At 43.0% G+C, this 16,648-nt stretch overlaps 1 long non-coding RNA gene across 1 annotated transcript; it reads right to left on the bottom strand.

Moving 5' to 3' along the window:
* Positions 1–12,500: 12,500 nt before the first annotated feature.
* On the bottom strand, positions 12,501–16,120 carry LOC308496226. Its single transcript, XR_013993145.1, has 2 exons — positions 15,139–16,120; positions 12,501–14,512 (listed from the first exon to the last, which is right to left on the bottom strand). It is a non-coding gene; the product is annotated as an uncharacterized lncRNA (long non-coding RNA).
* Between the last annotated feature and the right edge of the window lie 528 nt (positions 16,121–16,648).

Here is a 16,648-nt window from a genome sequence, read left to right as displayed (position 1 = left end):
AATTGATGTTGTCTTTATCTGTTTACTGAATTACTTTATAACTTTAACGATTGCCCTAAGAATACTTGTTGAAAAATATGGAGACCTATTATATTTTCCCAGTCATCAAAAGAATGTAAATTGAAACTAGAAGATAATGATTTTTTTACCCGTCAAATAGTCAGCAAGTAAACTTTTTTGCCACATATTGCCAGTGTGACGTCTAGGACTATATCCTGGCACAGGATTACCTTTAAATAGGGGGAAAAAGTTTTATGTACATTTTACTCAGCAGTATTGAAATGTATAATAATAAAAACAGTTGAAAAAAATCTATCTGATTACAAGGAAATAGTTGAACGACTAGCCATGTTGTAGTTAAAAATGGCTCTAATGAAGAACATTGAAAATGTTTATGACATACAGCTAAGTAAAAATGGAAGCTGTAACACAGAATATGGACAACAACTTTTAAAAAATATATATACATATAAAATACGTTTTTGGAGACAACCTCTACCCCCTCCTTCAGTGACTGCTCAGTGCCTTAAAACAAAGCTCTGAAATTTAAGGCAATTCCCAGTGAGGCCCAGCCTCCCCTCACTCCCACACTGCTCTGCTTCCGTTAGACCAGCCGGCTCTCTAATGCACCCTGCCTCTAAGTCTTTGCCTGTGCTGGTCTCTTCCTCAGAAAATGCTTCTCTTTTCCACATTTCAGTGCAGCCTTCACAAGTGTTTTCTGTGCTTTATATAATTGATTGTTTATGCTCTTATAATTCTCATCTAATTTTTCATGGACTTTCATTTTTTTCATATTCATACAGGGCAGATTTCAGGTACCCAAAAAGATGCAAGCTCCTAGGAGGCATGTGATTATCATGTTTACTAAACATTCCCTGAAATGTATTTCATGAGCAAACCAGAGTTAAAGGTACCCAGATCCCTTGCTTCAGATTCCAGAGAAACTGCAGTCAGTGCTTCATAATCCAGCCAAGAGTGGAATAAGTTTTGTTCTAAAAATCTAACATGTTGCATGACAAATTAATATTTGTGACTAAGATGCAAGATCACTGGCCCTGGAAATAGCAGAACCAGTGATCTTGTGAGAGAAAGAAGCTGGAAGTGATGCAGCTGCCTCATGAGCCTGCAGTGGGGACACTGCCCTGTTCTCCCCGGGTTTGGTGCTGCCCAGGCTTGGTGCTGAGTGTTTATCTCCACACTGGACCCTGGCTCATATCAGACGAACCCAAGGCTGGAGGGAAGCAAAGTATAGCAAGTGTCTATCAGTCAATCATGATGACACATAATGAAAATAAAAATGCTATATCAATTTTCCATGATTAGAAACATACGGGTCCAGAGCCAGGGCAGGCTGCAAGAGGCTGACTACAGAATGCCCCTTGATATTATTTCTGACAATATAAAATCAACTTATATTTAATATATTTTAAAAGAAACAACCCACCTATATTATTTGATATGACAAATGAGAGCTGAAATTGAATCCTAATGTGGTTCGTGAACATATTCAGCAGAAGTTTATTATTCCTAAAAATGCTTGGTGTAATCATAGCAGTTTATCATTGAAATTGCCAGGTTTTGTTATACAAATAGCTTAGATTCCTAATTAAAATCCTGTTGTCTATCAATGCTACCATGGCATTTTCCCAAGGAGACACTTAAAAAAATCCTGTACGCTTTCAAGGATGAGTGAGCTCCTCTTTAGGAAAGATTCTTCCCTATACATGCTTTTTTATTAATATGGTCAACCCAGAGAAGAATAAAGTATCATACGAATTAGCACTAATGAGGCCTAAGATCACAAAATTGGAAATAGTCATCCCCTTGTCCAAACTGTGAAATAGTCCCTCTAGAGTACCTACCTCTGCTGTGGCTTTAAGTGGAACCAACTCCTAAGGTTCATGAAACAATGTGGTCAGAGTCATCATAGAAAAAAATATAAAGATATAATGAAAGTTTTTTAAGAGAAAGTTCCAGTACGGTCGGAATAGCCCCTCCTATGCTCTACTCTATAGTTTAGGAAGGATGAGGAGTCTGGCCCCACCCACTATCCACAGGGCTCTGGGGCAGGAAAAGATTTCCATTTGTTTGCCATAACAGGCAAAGAGTGAGGTAGGAGTGGACCTGAGTTGGAAGGGCAGTGGAAAAGGGGCCCTGGAATGTTCCCCAGGACTGTCTGTTCTCCACCCATTAGGTGGTCAAAAATCTAAAACTCTTTGGATATGTTGGTTTTGGAAAGTGGCAGTGCGTTCCTCCTGCCTAAGCATAATCCTAGGTGCTTCTAGCCTAAAAGCAACCAGACTTTTGGGCTTTGGGAATAAAAGGCATTGGTCATTAAAGGCTTATAATATCTTCAGATTCTTGTATAACTTGTCTTGCCCTCTTTTGTTGAATTTTCATGAAAATCTGCATTGAAGAATGGAATTGACTAGAGCAGAGGCATCCAACCTTTTACCACCAAGAACTCTTATTAATATCCTCCATTATGGAAAAAAATAAGTAATCATTAATTGATTTTCCACTTTATAGCTTCAGGGCACCTGATCAGGAGGAGGGACAAGCTGATGGACTTCCAGCCAAATGCCACGGCTCATACCCTTTTAATCAGGTCCATGTATGATAGTTGTTAGACTTTTGGAAATACTTAAAATAGCCTGAGGACTCTTTTCATTGTCATGAAGACTTTTGACAAGCCAAAGCTTGGTGTCGAGCAGACAGAATCTGGGGAGGAATAGGCTGGAGAGGGCGGTGTAAATGCTGTGGGGGGTGAGGACTTCCCTCACTTCCTGTAACAGCGGTGTAGCTGGAAGGTGGAACTCCCACAGTGCTGAGCGGATTGGTTTCCAGGAGTGGAAGCAGTTCTCAAAGAGATGGAAAGGGAAATAGTTAATCAAGCTAGGTGTTGCAGAGAACACAAAGGTTAAAAACAAGAATGACAACAACACAAAGATCTTTTTAAAGCTTTCCAAAAAGCTTAAAAATGGTAAAAAGAAAACCCAAGGAAAGAATATGTAATCAAGTGTGCCCATCGAACCACAGGTGAGAGACATGTATTTAAAGACGGGAAGGACCATTTCAACAGGGGAAATCAGCATTATCGAGCAGATGCCACGTGCCACGCATTGCGTTTGCTGCTTGATGGACTGGGTTTTCTTACAATAGTATAGTGTGGATCAGGCACATTGTTCTCTTGTCTTGTCCCCATGGACTCATGGCTGAATGCCAGCAGGAAAGACACAGTAGTCGGAACAACAGCAACAATAACATCAACTACTGCAGCGTGAATAGAAACAGGTTATGTTTACTGAGCGCCTGACAAAGATCAGGTACCAGTCCTGGGGACACCCTAATACACAGGTAGTATTCAGCTGGATAAGATGAGGCTCAGTGACTTGCCCTAGGTCACAAAGCTAGACAGCAGAGTGTCTAGGAACCAAATCCCAGAATAAGGATCCTTGCTTATACTTACAGCAATTAGAGTGGCTAACAGGAAGGGTAAAAACTAAGAGCTGCTTCCCTAGAATTTCCACAGAACACAGAGAGCAAAAAAGGAAGGCAGTGTCAGTGGCCGTGGAGGTGGAGACATACTTAATTAACATGGTGGCTCAGAGAACCCTGTGTGGACTGAGGCAGGCTCTGCAGTAACCCCCATTCCCGGCCACACAGGACAGCCTGCCGTGAGTTGGGACAGAAGAGAAGAAAAAGTGCACAAGTGACCTGGGAGCCAAGAGAGACAACTCCCACTTTCCCCAAGCATCTCCTTCCTGGAAGTCCTGGAAGTGTGGGGGAGGAATCTGGGCATCTAAGGGGAGGGCTGGAGCTCCTGCTCTGAGTGCTACTGTGTCCTGGGAACTATGAAATGGCGACTATTGATTGACACTGTTTTTAATCCCAAACTGGTGGGCTTGGGACAAATGGCTTACATTTATAGTACGTGAATAGTTTATCTATTTGGCTGATGCGTCTTGCATATTTTACTGAGTTGGAGCTCAAGCTTCTTTTATGCAAAGACTTCACTTGCTTCTTCATATAGGATTTTGCAGAATGTTGCATGAATTTCACCTTTGTATCTATCTATCTATCTATCTATCTATCTATCTATCTATCTATCTATTTAATGATGGCAAATATTACTAAGAGATAGGGATCTCCTTCATAAAACTCTTTAATTCTAGGGGCCTTCTCCTCAACAAACCCTTGGTATACTTTTAGAAATAAGGAAGTTGTTCCACTGCTATTTTTAAATCATTGGGTTGTGTTAGTTCAGTGTGTTAGTTCCTTTATTTAATACTGACACATCTTAGATTGAGTGGGTGTGAGTCCCGTCTAGACCATTATTTGTCATTTGATTGCTCAGCCCTCAAGTAGATTGCTTTATGATCTGATCTGATTGTTCCAGACCACCAAAGTCACCAGAAGGAGACCACAAGATGGGTGGTTCTTAGCTGGCTCTCATCGTGTCCCTGCTCTAAGGCTTTTGGTGGCTCCGCTTTGCCCTTTGGACGCACCCAAGAGTCCAATCTGCACTATCCCTCTCCCTTACGCTGTATTTCATGCTGCGGCCCCTGCCTGCTCAGGAGCCTTCATGCCATGCAGATCTTGAGGAAAAATGTGCTTCACTTCCCATAGCCAGCAAGTGTGGTAACTAAATGATAATATGCTCAATCAATTTACAATTAACATCTCATGCAATGGCCTGACAAGCATCAAGCATTCTGAAAACTAAAGACAGGATTGGATATTACTGCTTTCAAGGGTGAAAAAACGAAAATAAAAGCGTTACGTAAGGACTGTTTACACTTGTCAGCATTTCTACCTGAAATAGTAAAAGAGAACCCGAAGCAGCCTCATGAAGAACAGCCTGTTCCAAACCACTGAGATATATTAAAACACACACCAGCATAGATGTTTTGTCACTTTAAAAATATTTTGAATCTCCAATGTCAAGCAGAATGCTGGGGGATTCTTGCAGACAGCACCAAGTGTTGGGGAAACATTAAAAGGGGGAAAGAAAGGAAGAATAAGAGAAAGAGAGAGAGAGAGAGAGAGAGAGAGAGAGAGAGAGAGAGAGAGAGAGAGAGAGGAAGGAGGAAGAAGAAAATGGGAATAAAAGCAACAACTTAAGTGACTTTGTAATTTTCTCCCCTATTCACATGAGTAGCAATCACCCATACATTCTTCAGCGCGTTTCTTCATATTTTGTCTGGTTTTATTCTTGTCACAATGTTGAGGGAACCATTTTTTAAGCAAGGAAATGAACACACAGTAGTTAAATGACTTTTCCAGAGTGACACAGCAAAACAGGTCCAATCCCTCCAGCGAGCAAAGTCGAGAGGGTCTGTTCTGTATATGGAATGAAACTCAGACCTCTTACCTAGGGTCCCTCTGCCCTCATGTTGCTGTTGAACTCACCACATGGCCACATGATGGTTTTCTTGTGAGTCTAAAAACACATAGTGGACCTCTAGGAAACAGAATACCATGTGCAGGAAGTCGAGGTTGGGCTCCATTTCTTGTCATTAATCAGTTTCATATGTTGGGAAAGAGCATAAAAAGAAAGAAGGAAATGTTCATTGATGGTCTGTCTTCCTAAAGAGATCTCGTTGCTTATCAACCAGTGGCCCTCACCTGGGCTATGAAGACTCCACATCAAGTCCAGTGAAAAGAGTGAGAACTCTGAATTAGGTGGCTTCCTCCAGCGGTCTGCACCAGAGGCTCCCCATCTCCTAGTCTCCTGGGCTCAATATTCTGTCAGAGTCTACACCCCTCAGTCCCCCATGGTAGGCAGGGTATGCAGGCTCTTGTAGGGTGTGGGGCTGGCTGGGAGGTGTCTTTGAGATGCATTTCTTTCTCTGGTTCTCAGATCATCTAGAGAAAACCTACTGCCATTTTGATGTTACAATCATTTAATGTGGTGAAGAGTTGCCGTAGCAACATGATTTCTGTATCAGTTTGACATAAATTCACGCTTGCCTGGTTTGAAAAGAAAAATGGGACATTTAATCCTCACCAGAGAATTTATATATAGGAGCAGGGAATACTTATAAATCCTGACTTCATTATTATTTTCTAACTTTTTAGGATGGGTTCGAACTAGACAAAAGAGGATAGTCTAATGAAGCTTCATGTGTCAGCAACTTCAGCAATTATCAATATATGGCCAATCTTACTTCTTTTCTGGACTCACTATCCTCCAAACCCCACCCACTGTGTTATTTTTAAACAAATCCAAGTTATCATATCATTTCCTACACAAATACTTCAGTATGAATCTCTGAAAGATAAGGACTCTATTTTTAATAAATAATAAATAAAAAATAAAAATAGAGGAAGACTTCAAAATACAAATTCTGAGAAACTGAATTATTTAAACTTCTATTTTCTTTATTAAGCTGTCTACTGTAGACACAATTTTGTTTAGGTTTAAAACATAATAGCATTAAGTAGCAGGCAAAGTTTTAAGTACTTTATATGAATCAGCTCACTTAATCATCACAACAACCCTGTGAGGTAGATACTAATGTTACCCCAATTTATAGATGAGGAAAATGAGGTACAGGTTGGTTAGTAAGTTGGCCGATATCAAACACTTAGAATATGTAAATGAGCAAATATATTGTTTTTAGTTCCTAGTCAGGGTTAATTTATCATTGAAATGACTGCATATTCAGCTTACAATTTGCAGCTTGTCAAGCAGTGCTGGCTTTCCTGTGCTTTCATTACCGTACCTACTCTTAAGACTTGACATTAAAATCTTATTGGGCAAAAACAGATCGCTCTAAGAAGCGGGCTAGGTGATTTAAGACTTATCCTAGCCTCGAGACGACCATCTGTCTTTATCCACACTTAGCATATTTTCAACTGTTACATATGTTCTGTGAAATCCTGAGCAATATCCTCCAATGGAAACTTTTGAAAGGTTTGATTCCTGAGAGGCAGTGCCATGAGATAGCCACCATGCTGGATGATGTCACCAAACCAGTTATTGGCTGTGTGATGGAAGGCAAGCTGCAGTACCTCAGCTCCTGATGTATACCCTCGCCCCATCAAAACCTTGTTACATTGTAATGCAATGATCTCCTCACTGGTCTGTTTCCTTAGAGGCTCCTTGAGGCAGGAACCAATCTGCCATATGTTGGTTTGGCTGTTTCTTTTTTTTCTGTATCTGAGCACTGAAACAGGCACGTAGTAAATAGGTTTTCCCAGATGTTATGATTCTCTGTGTTCTTTTTATTTTTCTTTCAAATCAAGCAAATAATGACATATCTGGCAGTGACCAAATTTTAAAATACATCACAGCAGCCACACAAATCAGAGAAAATACAACATTTGAAATTGAGGGGAAAGATGACCTTGTCTGATTTTCCACTATGTCTGCTCACACTGACATCACTCAATGTGCGGTTTTCCAATGCCTAGGCTGACATAGCCTTTGGGGTTTATCTTGGGGAAAATTAGCAGCATGTCCTCTGACGTTTAACATTTAATATTTTAACATTTAAAAACTCTTTAAGGTGCCTTGTCGTTACTAATAGTAATTATTTTAGGTTTGTAAGAGATAGGCACATATACAGAACAAGAACTGAAAAGCTACAATTAAAGTCAATATTAATAGAATGTTCAAGTGTTTCAAAGTTATCCCAAAATACTTTGCTCACACTTAATAATACTGTGAGAAGATCATCCAAATTTTCTTACACTCTTCTGGTTAAATATTTGCTGTATTGTTCTCACATGTATTTATTAGATCAGATGCCAGATTTTGGTTTAGAAAATATAATTACTGTACACAATTGGCTAATAACAATTTAAACTTGTGCATTGACTTGACACTTGTCCTTACTCAAACTTGTGCTTCTTTCTCTATTTTATTACAGATAACAGCAAATAGTGAAAATATCTCATATGGTGTGTGCTGGGATTATACTGATGTTTGATTTAAAAAGGATTTTTATAGAAATGTAACTATATAGTCTATATAGTTCAAGCTGTCTCCTGAAAAATAAAAACAATCCTAGGCAAGCACTATGTAAAAAATCAGAAGTGTGGAATTTGCTCTTCCCTTTTTGTCTAACATAAAAATGTAGATAATAATTTAACATTTAACATATGTCACTCATCACTTATTTTCTACATTTTTGTCAAAAAAAATTCAAAAATGGTATTTTGTGGTACTGAAAGGTGTGTGTGTGTGTGTGTGTGTGTGTGTGTGTGTGTGTTGGTGCAGCTCATAATTAAGAGATCTGAAATTCCAGTGCAGCTAATTCACTTCTCTGATACTACCGAGAAACTGCTTGATTTGGTGTGATTGGCTTTAACCTGCCATAAATGGGATAATATATGAGTCTGCCCAATAGGATTGTTGTAAAAGATGGTGAAACATCACTATAGAAAATGTTTAGAAAATATAGTGTCTGTGCAGTGATTCATCATTCAACAAATATTTATTTGATAAATATTTCCTCTTCTGCAAAAAAAAAAATAGTCATGGATGTTACTCCAGGTTCTCGGACCCTTCACTTCCTAACCCCACACCCCCTAGATTCACCCTGGAGTTCTTTCTTAACTCAAACAAAATATGAGGGCAACTGAAAATACATATACTGAGTGTACAAGAAAGGTCTGGAAGTACAGATGTCGCAGTGACAGTCTTATGAGTGAGCAGGAGGGGAAGCTTGTCTGTTGCCCCCTCACAGGCCCTGCAGGATGTACTGATGCCAAAGAGCTTGAGAACAAAATGCAACACTTCTCCTGGGTCCCCTGCACCCTCAAGGTGCTCTTCTGAGCGTGCCCCATGCTGGAAAGTCTGGCTCTCAATGCAGAGTGGTGGCATTCCCACAAGACACAACCTCTCACTGGCCTTTGTCCCCAGACCACTTTGCTAGATGCACAACTGGAAGGGATGTTGGCCAAATGTAACTTTCTGCTAAGTTTAACGCCACCTCTTGTCAAAAACAACATTTAAAATTGTGCTTCCTTTTGCAGAGGAGGTTTAGGGTACCAGTCAGAGCTCTCAGAGAAGCGTTTCCACGGTATTTAACCAGAGCTTGTGGAGCTAGAGGAAGTAACTGCCACAAGGGCCAGCCAGCCTCACTTTCCAGTCTGCAGAGTTCACCCTTAAGGCCTCTTTCAGAAACATGTGGAGAACTGATGGCAAAGTTAACTAAAGCAAAAGTCAGCAAGTGTTGCCTTTATTTGAGAGGAAAAGAGCCTTTTGTTACTGCTACCATTAGTTTAGGAGAAGCATAGAGCAGGTCTCAATATTACCTAAGAAATAACACCTAAAACTTTATAATTGTTTTTAGTGTTGTGAAATAGGTAAGGCGATTCCTTCCAGTATAATCTTTTCAAGGCAGGAAGAATTCTATGGCCAGTAGCAAATCCCAGGATGGCTTGTTGGAAGAACCAAACTTTAAGAAGTACATGACCCAAGAGACACCAACTTACTCTGAAGAAAATTTGGCCCCAAGATAGCTAAGTGGATTGTCAGGTAGAGCTAAATTTATTGAGACTTACTATGTCACAGGTACTGTGCTGAGGATATTACATGGATTACCAGATTGAATCCTCATATAACAAGAAAAGTACTAATATGATATCAAATATCTAGAAGAGGAAACGGAGGCTTGGGGGTATGCACTTGTCCACGGTCATACAGCTAGCAAGTGGTAAAGCCTGGCAGGATTCAAATTCCCCCAGCTCACTCTAACGCCCGCGCTCTCAGTTTCAGTGCAAACCGTCTCTCCTAAACTCTCTCCAATGCCACAGATTTTCCTCAACACCCAACCCAGTCAGGCCATTTGAGTCAGTAAGAGCAATTTCTTTGTTCGTAGGTCTCAGAACTTCATTCTTTGGTTATTAGCGTGCCCAGAAGAATAAGCAAAGGAGTTGGCAGGAGTGAAAAGTATATATCATAATCTCTTTTCACAATTCTTAGAACTCCTTAAGAGTTTTATAAGAAATGTTTGAAGCTAAATAAGGGAACTAGCAATAATTCTGTACTTACATTAGGACTGGAATGTGTTCAATTTAGTCATGATGTGACTTTGTATAGAGTGAATGCTATTTTCCCACTGAGTTTTCCCACTGATGAAATCCAGAAGTCCATTTTTCACAGGAAATTATCTGTCCTAAAAGGTTAAGGTTATAGGACTGATCATATTGGACATCCTAGAGAAGCCTGTAGCAGACTTTCATGATGTTCCCAAGTCAGATATCACCTCTCCACCCCCATTGTCCTATCCTTACGTCTTCTCGCTTCCTAGACCATAGGGACACAGTTTTCCTTCTTGCAAAATTCTAGATGCTCTCCTTTAGATTAAGTATTTATGCACCTTCTACAGCTGGGGATTGTATATGATAACGACATCCATTAACATGTCTTCTGTCCACCCCTTCTTTGGGTGGTTGCCCTTCCTTCCTATGGCCACCGGGATGGGCTCTTTGCTCATGTAAATGTTACAGCCCCTTCCTTCTTGGTCCATCCAGTGTCCCAAACTGAAACCTGACGTCTTCCTTCACTCTCTCTACCTTATTCCTCACCTCACATCCAATAGGTGTCCAGGCTTTGCCTCTTCTTCCTCTAGAACCTAATCCCTTCTCTCCATCCACACACCATTCTCAGCTCAGCTCTTTTTCTTTCTCACCTAGATCAATGCCACAGATTTTTCTCAACACCCACATTAGGTGTCTTCTCTTGGAGGTTTCTCTTGCCTATTCGCACCCTTCAGCAAGGGCTCAATATCCTATATGTTCACACTGCATCTTGTGCATATCTATCACAACACTTATCTTGTGTGCCCTAATAGTGTGTTTACCTTTGTATGTTGCCCCAAATGCCCATAAGCTTCTTGAGGGCCAGGTCTGTGTCTTACTATAACTAGCCCAGTTCCCAGCAGTGCCCAACACTCTGGTTACTCATTAATGTCTGTTGAGTAAATGGAGAAGACTTTGCTGTTGGTCCTGGGGAATCTTGTCAGGATCTGTGTCTGATTACAAGCTTATCTACCTGTGGCTTAGGGTAGGCTCTCCAGGAGTTTTGATTCCTTTTCGTTTGTATCTTCTTTGTGATAATAAACAAGAACACAGCAAGCTCAACAGCATTTAGCCCAGGGTTACAGGCCAGAAATAAGTGCTTGTTAAATTAAAATGGACATTCAAATACATGGTGATGGAAGGAGAACTGACTCTGGGTGGTGAACACACTGATGATATATTATAGAAATGTACACTTGATACCTATATAATATTTCTAACCATTGTCATCCCAATAAATTTAATAAAATAAATAAACAAATTAAAAAGGACAAGTCAGACAGGGCTCAAACTTAGAGATTTAGTTTTTAGACTCCCTGAAGTAACATATCTGTTTTCTACGTTATAAAAAATCCATCATGTAAGCATGTAATATACTACCTGGCTACAGTAGCTATTCAAACATTAATAACACTAAAAACAATAATGATAATTATCACTTACTGAATGCTTCCTATTCTGAGTGTTATGTGCATATGTCATATAATCCTCACAACAATTTTATAAAGTTGGTATTATCCCCATTTTACAGTTGAGGGCACAGAGTTAAGTGACAGGTTTAAGGTTGCCTATATGTTAGTGGTGGCACCAGATATTGGCCCAGCTGTCTAATTTTGGAAACCACATTCATTAGTCACTACTGCCTGACCCAGTGCACACACGACTGTGTCGTGTTCTACTCAGCCAAACTCTCAGTCAGTGAGTGACTGCTTCTGAAATATGATTTGTAAGTATGTAGAAAACAGATTTCTGTTTCTGACATCCTTTCTGACCGTCACAACTTCCTCAAATTCAGGCAAATAATTTAAAATATTACACATGCTAAGTTGCTTCACATTGTCATTTTTAAACTATGATTAAAGGTAGACCATTAAAAAGACATTACTCTTCAGGAACTTCCACATTCTCTTCTTCCCCTGAATTATCTTTCTGGAAGATATTTGTTCATCTTAGTTCATATTACTTGGTTTGTGTTTGTGTGGTAATTGAGGTTTTTTAGAATGGGAGTAAAACATATTTATGCTTTTGTCACAGATTTTGAAATTTCTTTTGTCACGGTAAAAGAATGGAAACACCTTTGAACAGGTCTTCTTCCCTAGTTGGCTTGCACTCTACTTGTGGATTGGGAAAGGTCACATGGGCCAGAATTGTGTTGGCACAAAATGGCCTGACTCTAAAAGCTATGTTAGCCAAAAATTTCTTCTGAAAGGCAGCTCCTGAAATTACTTATGGAAGTGTCCTCTGACAAGACCAGCTTCAACTAATGTGGTCAGAAGGTCTCCACCCCACTGCGCAGTTTTGTAGGTTTCTGAAACATAGTTTTGCATGAATGGTGAATGGCAAAGAGGAGAAATGTGGCTTTAAATTTTTTCTCTCTGATGTCCACTACTCTGTATTACCAACCAGAAAAATGTGGTCCACTGAGCCAGCTAACATGAAACACTACAAATAAAGAGGAAATTAGATTATATTAATTGAGTGTTTTATTCATCTGTTTAAATGTATACATCTGCATCAAGTTCTGGATTATAGTGTAAGTGTCCACACTGGTGTAAGACCTGTGTGTTTTTTCTTTATTGTTGAGCACCAGTTCTAAGTTTGTTAACATCATTTACAAATACATCTTTAGGGGTTATATATACCATGTGTCAGATGCTCAAGGAGTTAAGGAGATGTGGAACCATTTTTTTTTACAATTAGGAGAATCAGTGATCTATGACAAAATTCCCGAAATGTACTTAAAAAGAATTCCCCTGAGAGCTGTGCGTGATTGAGTGGGTTAATTGTTGCTTCAACATTAAGAACTTAAAAGTTGTTTTTAAAATTGCTAAGCCTCCTCAGAAAGTGTCCCAGACTGACTCATTCCCTAATTTTCTGGTTTAAGGAGCATATCTAGACTATACTCTTCATGGAGAAAAAGATGATCTAGAATAGAGGACAATCAGTAGCTTAAATTGTGTCCAAAAGAATATTAGTGGACTAAATGATCAACAGCTCATAATGTAACAATTGGTTAATAGCTCTTTGAACATCCTTTGGAACTGAAAATTTAAAGTATTAACTTGGAATAGAAAGATTTTGGGAAAAGTTTTAGTAAATTGTGTATATGTGGGGGAAAGACTATACCAATACATCGGCAGTATTTATGGAACAATATTACAAATATGAGATTTGATGTTTTCTGTGTAAAAGCGTATTAAGTGTATGCAATTATCAAAACTCATAAACTGTAACTTGAGGTCTCTGCATTTCACTATATGTAAATTATACCTCAAGTTAAATCCTCAAACTCTCAAGGTCCTAAAACACAAGCAACGTCTGAGAAACTATCACTGCTTAAGGAGATATGAGGACTAAATGTAATGTGATAGCTTGGATAGGATCTAAGAACAGAAAAATGAAACTGAAAAAAAAACCCACCCCAAAATCCAAATGAAGTATGGAGTTTAGTTAGCAATACTGTATCAGAATTGGTTCCATACCGTAGTTGTGACAAAGGTACCACACTAATGAAAGATGTTAACAATTGGGAAAACTGGAAACTAGGTATAGAAAAATCTCTGCCACTTTTCTGCAAGCCTAAAACTATTCTAAAATTTAAAAAGTTTATCTGAAAAATAGAAACAGGCTAAGGGGGTGGGTGGGTAGGATGGATAATATGGCAGTTACCCAAGACATTACTGGAAGGTCAAGAAAATGAAAATGTCAGTATAATCTATTTCAAGCAGTAAGTGTAAATAAGCCATAATGACCAAGTTTTTTGTTTTTATTTTTTTTTTAATCTATGGGACATTAGCGTCAAATAGATAGCCCCTCTATCAGATTTACTTTCCCAAGATAAAACCGAAGATTGTCATCCTTATCGCATGTTTTTTTTAAGCTGGCTAATGTTAAAAAGGGGGATGTATACATGCAAATGGCAATGTACTAAATAAGCAGTATAGCTTTTTAATTTTCATATAGCAGATTCCTCATTGTAAATTATCAATGGTACCATTCCATCCCATTTAATGCCACCATCCATGAGTTAGTTACACGCATTCTTTACACGTATAAATAGAAAAATACATTAAAGCGTTTTTCTTCTAGGGTGTGACTGTATAGAAAGAGACCTGTGAAGAAAACTCTTGTAATGGCATCTATGTGTTAAATGTGTTTTTATGCTATAATCCATAATTATTACATTTAAATCCTGTGGATCCCCTTTTAATAAGCAGGAAATCTTCCTCATCATTTATTGGTGTCGGTGCCAAGCAGCCCTCGGAGCTGCTTGGATGGGTCAAGCACAACTGGAAAGCGATGTCTGGTGTCACCACACCTGGGCTTGGATGCAGGGTACCCACAGGACGCAGCAGGGTCCTTCCTTTGCAACCCGCAGCTCCATCGGGAAAACACCCCTTGCGACAAATCCCTTTTTTCAGTTAACAGTTCTGGGACAGAGTTTGGTGGAGAGGCCCGGAGCCGACATAGACGGAGACTAAAAGGAGGAACAGCAGGAGTAGGAAGATGGTGGCTACCGCAGCGACCGCAGCGAAGACCTCCATCCGCAGCGCAGAGCTCCAACCGCAGCGCAGCCTCCCGCAACCCTAGCTGGCGGGCCAGCGCTGGGCTTTGCGTTGCCATGGCAACCGCCCCCCGCGGAGCCCCACCTTTATGACCAGAGAATCGACCCGCGCGGGCACCACCCCCACGCCGGGGCGGAGGGCCGCGCTTCCTCCCTGCCCCCATCATCCACGCAGGGAAAGCAGAAACCAGACCACGCTGAGCTGTGTAAATTGCAGACGCTCCGTGAGCGTTGCCGAGAGCGGGCCGCTGGGAGCCCCGCGTGGAGGCCGGTTGGGGACCCGCCCGCCAGCCCCCTTTCCCGCCGCTGGGGTTTGGCCGCCGGCGGGGGACGCGACGCGGGCCTCAGAGAGACCCTCTGGCGGGTCCCGGGCTCCGCTGACCCCTCGGACCCCTGGCTGGGATGCAGCGCCGGCAGGTGTGGGACGTCCGAGGCCAGCGTGGGCGTTTTCTGCGGACGCCCCAAGGCGAGGCCGCGTTTATCCTTCTCTCTCGTGCGCAGTTTCTCGCAGGGGAGGGAGGGAGCATAAAGATATTTACCCGGAGTCCTAGTTACTGGAACATTTCCTGAACACGCTCTCTGGTCCGGGAGGTAGACTCGTCTTGCAGGAAGGCGATGTTTAGGAAATTAATAAAGAGGCGATCCCTGCGCTTCGGCATCGCTCGCCGCCCGGAGCCGGGCCTGCTCCGAGCTGGGCGCCCCTCGGCCCTTCTCTCCGCGGGCGCGTCCACACCCCGCCCGACTGCCTTCGCTCTGGAATTAGCCAAAACGCGGAGGGCGGGTGATGCCCGTTTTATCCACCAAACCTCCTTCCGGGTCACAGGCGAAGCCCCTGGCTCTGGGGACACCGGGCGTCTGCGCCTCCTCCTGAAAAATCCGCCTCCAGGGAGCGAAGGTCTTGTCAATCCCGGCTCTGAATATTAATGAGCCCAGCGGCTCAGGCATAATTATCTCCCTTTAATTGCAACTCCACCAAAAATGCAGCCCCTGCCACGCAGGGTCCCCTAAACACGGGGTGTCCGTGTCAGCAGACTCCCCGGCTCAAACTCCTTCTCTGCACCCGCTGCCCAACATGGAAACCAAGGCTGCGCCTCCGCGCGTAAAATCACCTTGCGGAGATGGAGACGCGAGCTGACACCCGTGCGCCGCTCCCTCAGTCGCCTGAGTCTCCGGGGCGACCAGGGGACTCCGCCCCTACCCACCCAGACCTCCTGCCACCAAGGCCGTAGTCTGAGGGCTTTTCCCAACAGGGTCGACCCCCGGACCGGGTGGGATTCGCCGCGGGTTGGACCCGAAGGCCACCGGCGGCCCCAGAGCGCCCAGGCCTCCGACCCCGAAGAGCCGCGGCCCCGCTGCCCCCCCAGGAAAGCAGCCGTGGCGGCGCCCCCGCGGCCGGGGACTCCGGTCCGCACGCCGGCCTCCCGGCGTCCCGCTGCGTCGCGGGCGGGGGCCGTTACCCGCCGCCCCGTCCTCCTCCTCCCTCCCAGAGGCTCACCCTGTGCCGCGAGGGCGAGCACGCGGTAGAGGGAGGGCGCGGGGCGAGCAGGAGGCTCCGCCTCCCTCCCCGGGGTCGGAGGTTGGCATGCGGGGCGTGGGGGGGTGCAATTCGCCGCGCTCTCTCGTCCCGCGCGGCCAACGCTGAGAGCCAGGGTGTCGGGCCAGCCCCGCTCTGGCTGCGCCCCCTGCCCAGGCCTCCTGGCCGGCGGACTTCGACAATGCAGGCCACACTCACAGCTGGGTCCCCAGGGCGTGTGGAGCCCAAAGGAAGCCAGCAGCGGGAGGGGGCTTTGCGGAACCCTGGCGTCAGGGACGCGGGAGGAAGCCCAGCCGCGCTCCTCCTGGAAAAGCGGCAGAGGCCAGGCGCCCCTTGGGACGCCCGTGGGTGCCTCAGAAGGCCCAGCTTTCTGACCACGGACCCGGTTGCTCAGATTTCTCAGTCACCATCGCAAGAGGAACTGCCGAATTATTTCTTGCCCACTTATTTCTACTTGAGGAATCGTGTGCCAACAAACAGCTGCCCAAGACAGAGGTGCGGTCCACTCCCTGGAG

The sequence above is a fragment of the Rhinolophus hipposideros genome (genome assembly GCF_964194185.1).
Source record: "Rhinolophus hipposideros genome assembly, chromosome: 1".
NCBI lineage: Eukaryota > Metazoa > Chordata > Mammalia > Chiroptera > Rhinolophidae > Rhinolophus > Rhinolophus hipposideros.
The sequence above is the reverse complement of the archived record's forward strand: the minus strand, read 5'-3'. Positions and strand labels throughout refer to the sequence as shown.